Source organism: Nematolebias whitei, chromosome 16 (assembly GCF_014905685.2).
Source record: "Nematolebias whitei isolate Nwh7 chromosome 16, NemWhi1, whole genome shotgun sequence".
Classification (NCBI taxonomy): Eukaryota; Metazoa; Chordata; class Actinopteri; order Cyprinodontiformes; family Rivulidae; genus Nematolebias; species Nematolebias whitei.
Window position 1 is genome coordinate 34,141,431 of NC_056513.1, and position 5,100 is coordinate 34,146,530.

The following is a 5,100-nucleotide window of genomic DNA, read 5'->3' on the forward strand; positions in this document are numbered from 1 at the left end:
CTCCCATAATCGCACTTAGCCCTTCCCCAAACGAAGGGGCTGTGCAGACTCCAACGGGAGTCATCAAAAAAATTAGCCTTACAGCCAAATGGCACCACACCGCAAAAACCCTAAAACACCTTCTTGTGTCAGGTGACTCCCACCGAACTAGCAAAATAAAAAGATTTAAAATATATAATAGGCACTAATCTGGGAGAACAAGAACTCTTACACTAATTATAATTCAAAACATTAAATCCTTAATTGTAAACAAAACACACAAATTATAATTCTAAACGTTAAATCCCTAATTGTAAGAAAAACACACTAATTATAATTCTAAACATTAATTCCCTAATTGTAAACAAAACACACTAATTATAGTTCTAAACATTAAATCCCTAATTGTAAACAAAACACACTAATTATAATTCTAAACATTAAATCCCTAATTGTAAACAAAACACACTAATTATAATTCTAAACATTAAATCCTTAATTGTAAACAAAACACACTAATTATAATTCTAAACATTAAATCCTTAATTGTAAACAAAACATACTAATTATAATTCAGAACATTAAACCCCTGAATGTAAACAAATAAGTCCGTGAGTGTAGACAGAACACTTTGATTACATTTTCAAACCTGAATAATAATAATGACTAATAATACTGACGTTCCTGAGTGTGAGACCGATCATATTAATTGTAATGCTCATTTTGTAATCGACTCAATGTAAATCTTCGCCTCGTCAGCAGAGGTAAACACCCGCGTGTTACCCTCAAACGTGATCTTCAGCCGGGCCGGGTGGAGCAGGCCGAACCGAACCCCCTCGATGTCCCGCAGCTTGCGACGACATTCCGTGAAGGCCGCCCGCGCCCGGGCCGTTTTGGCAGTGTAGTCAGGGAAAACGAAGATATTCGTACCGTTCACTTTGACCCGCTGCAACTCCCTCGCCTTCGCCAGGATTTTCACACAGTCCGCTTGGTAGTGAAACTTAGCTACAATCGGACGGGCCCGCTCGCCTGCTTTCGGTTTGGGGGCTGGGATGCGATGAGCGCGGTCCAGCAGCGGCTCCTCCTCGAGGTCGAAGGCCTCCTTTAGCATCCGAGATACCGCAGCCGTTGTCGCCGCTGATGGGTCATCCTCCGGAACACCAATGATGCGGATGTTCTGACGTCGAGACCGGGACTCCAGGTCATCGCACTTATCCTCCAACTGTGCCACCGTCTTAGTAAGGACGTCAACTGTTTTCTGGAGGTTCACGATGTCGTCAGTGCAGGTGGAGACGGACTTCTCCACCTCTGTTACCGTTAGCTTTAGCCCCGTGAAGCTCTCCTGCACCGCTGCTAGCCCAGACGATAGCTCCTTTTTGAAGGCGGACAGCTCGGCATTAATCGACGAGAGACTTTCACCCAGAACAGCATGGAATTCTGCTTTAATTATAGCAGCAAGGTCCTCTCGGAGAGCTACAAGTATTTCTTGCTTAAGGCTGCTGACGTCGCCCTCAGACGGAGGAGGTGATCCAGGACAGCTCGAGGCTTCACTACGAAGATTAGGCCGCAGGTGAGCGTGGATCGAACTTACCCCTTTAGTCGGTTTTGGTGGCATTTTAATGGCCAAATAGGAGGGTTATGTAAAGTGTGTAAGTTAGCTATTGTTTGCTGTCGGACTCGGGAAAAAGTGCCCAGGCATTAATCAGAGAAAAGGCTAATTCTGTAGGAGCACACCCAAACACACCTTATCTCACCGCCATTCAGCCGGAAGTCCTGTTAAACAGTTTTAAGAAAAAAACAACCTTATTATGCTAAACAGTTTTATGAAAAACAACCTTAATCAGAGACACAGTCTTTGGTTTATTTAATAGTTTTTATTACGTGGAATCTTCCTTCTTCAGCTCAACAGCTATTCGAGCTTTTGACCATTTTTACGCGCAAAGTCTTCTTTTCTTGAGGTTTTGTCTTCGCAAAGTCTTCGTTTCTTGAGTTTTTGTCTTCGCAAAGTCTTCTTCCCCTCTTCTCGTCCTGGCCCAGGTCTTGTCACATTCCCTCAGTTTTTCGGCTGAGGGAGGTTACCCGCCCCCTGGTCTGAGGACCTTCCTCCTCAACCAGATAGGTCGCACGATGGCTAGACCTTTGAGCCGTACTCCGCCTCGTGTCAGAGGAGGTCTGCCTTCCCGATGGGGAGGTTCAACTGAGCCCCCTTTTTACTGGTCTGGGTGTCCGTCCCCTCCGTCATCCTGCACGTCCAGCAGATCCTGAAGTGAGCGTCCTGGCTCTGCTGCACACTGGTTCCAGTGGAACCACGTGTCTCCTTTTCCTTCGAGCCTCACTGCATGTGAAGTTCTCTCAGTCACCTTGTAGTGGCCTGTCCACCTCGGCTCCTTCCATGTCCTTTTGATGACTTTCAGCAGGACCCACTCTGCTGTGTGGGGCCTCCCAGATTCTTCTCTCTCCTTCCGTTTTGTCAACTGTGAATGAAAGCCTGACACCAAGGTTCTCAATTCTTCAAAATATGATTTGTACCTGTATTCCTCCATTTCTTCTCCCAGCGTCAGAGCAGTTGCTGGACCTGGAGACTGCCTTCCTTTCACTCGCCACCTGTAACACAAACTCTGCAAACATCTTCTGCATCGTGCAGGGGTCTGTCTTCAGATCTTCTCTAATTTTCCTGTCTACTTCTATCCTAGCCGGACAACAGTGTGGTTCGCCATAGGTCGTGATGTTCCCTGTGTTTAGTTCCTGTTTGGTGCTTGTAATGTTTTTTACCAGCCTTTTCTGTAAACCTTATAACAATAAACTATCCTAAGCAAATAACCACTTTCCAAACTCAGTCCAATTTCAGCCCTCTAAGGCATATGACTGTATTTTCTATCTCCACCACTAAATGGGTTTGTCAATATAAAATATTTCATTATTGCTTCTACACTGTAATGGCTTTATAGTAGAACAACATAAATCACATTCAATTCATACTTTCATCCCCTTTTTTCATGTTTACAAACCTGAACCTCAAAAAGATAAGTTGGATTTCTTCAACATCCTCCGGTTCCATGTCTGCCTCCTGAAACATTCACATTCAACTTCTCCTTTCATCCCCAGAGTCCTTACTCTGGATCTTCCTAGAAGAAGCAAAGTTATTTTTCACAAGAAAACACAGCATTATGTGATTACCACATGCAGTGAAAACAAGTAATCAGAAGAGTTAAGGTTTCAAAGTTTAGTGGTGAATATTTGGCATGAGTGATGTTAATTTTTAGTTAAGATGATAAATTGTATTTGTCTTACTTCCTCCTGTCTGTGGGAAAAAATTTAGTAAACGCATGCGCAGAAAATATATTTTCATTGATCACCCTGTCCTCAAAACAGCACAATACAGCATTAAATATTGAGTTTGCTGATAAATGGAGCTGGAAAAAATAAAAAGAAGTCAAAATCAGTTATTCAGCTCTGCCATAGCTCCTCGGGAGATCTGTTTAGGTAAAACAAAAACAACAACAATTTCACAATACATGACTATCGTAAAAATGTGGTTAAAACACTCTATACATGAAAACCCAAATAATGTCTTTCAGTCAAGTCAAATCAAATCAAATGTATTTACGAACACAGATCCACCATATTTTCCTTGACCTTTGACCAAATCCACTTCAAGCGTCTGTGTTTTGGTGCTGCCGCTGCCCTTAGAGAACTTTCCTGTACACATTTCAAAGGAAGAAAGAGAAATACTTTGGTTATTAGGAGCATCGATTTTTACCTGTTTTTGTTAAGCAGATATCTCCTGTTTACACACAAATGATCTAGCAAAGCAAGTCTGTACATCAATCACTGTTCCTTCTCCCCCTTTTTCTGAAACAGTACACTGTTCAGTGTGTCTTGTTTCAGAAACATCCAAGAAAAAGTTTCCACAAATCAGGCATTGCCAGATCTACTGCCATGAACGGCTCCTGCTTTAATGCAATAAAAACTTAATCTGCTGTCTGATCCCACTGTAATGCAGCTGACAAATTTATCATTCCTCTTTCATTTACCAGTTTTCTAAGTGGCGCCAGGCCGGGCAGGGCCTCATCTCCCCGGCTCCAAGTTCAGCTGGTCACCGCGGAAGATCCTTCGATGTGCCGACTCGGAGGCTCGGGTTCCGGATACCAGCCTTGTGTGCTCAGAGCTCCACTGGTCACTGCAAAGCTGGAGATGGGGACTCGCAGATGGACGTTGCCAGACTCCGGCCGCGCGTAATCATGAAGGCTGAATCCCGATCCCACCCGGCAGTCAGGCGGACGGTGGAAGCGATTTTTAAATAAAATAATATTTTGTTTTTATACAAAAAATGTTTTAAAAAATTGCTGAAGCGATTTAAAAATGATTATTATTTTTTTTACACGTAAAATGTTTTTTAAAATCGTTTCCACCGTTCGTCGCAGACCCGTCTCTGCCCGCCTGTCTGCACGGGTCGGGCCATCATGATTACGCGCGGCTGGGGTCTTGGAACAGCCTCTGTGAGTCACCAGCTGAGCTGGAGCTGGGAAGATGAGCCTGCCCGTCTCCGGAGGAGAGGATCGTCATAAAAAAATAATATATTTATATATATATATATTTTAACGTTGAAGATTTAAAAAAATAAATAAATAAACGGTGCCAGCTTCATCATGAAATCCTGTTTTCACTTTAATGACTGTTAACTCAGCTGAAAATAATAAAAAGACACAAAACTATTGGATCTCAGAAATATTTCCCTCAAACATGTTTAAAGAAAAGAGACGACCTTCAGTTCAACTTTATTTTAACTCACAAATGTACAAATCACAAAACAAGAACTTTAAAGCAAAGCTAAAAATAAAATGTATATATGTATGTGAACAAGAAAGGAAACCACACATTTAAAATGAACTTTAAAAGTAGACACAATGAGTGCAAATACATCAAATGATGATGAAAACCTATAAAAATTTAAATGTAATGTTTTTGTAGAATCTGGTTCATCAGAGTTTTAATTTATATACATATATATATATATTTATATCTATAAATATATATAGATAAATATATATGTATATATCTAAATACATATATCTATATAAATATATATGAATATATATAAACACATATATATGTATATAA

At 41.4% G+C, this 5,100-nt stretch overlaps 1 protein-coding gene across 1 annotated transcript in view; it reads right to left on the reverse strand.

The window, feature by feature from the left end:
• Positions 1-5,100, reverse strand: part of pik3r6a (phosphoinositide-3-kinase, regulatory subunit 6a) — a 93,888-nt gene that overhangs the window by 41,424 nt on the left and 47,364 nt on the right. The gene's annotated exons all lie outside the window — the stretch shown is intronic.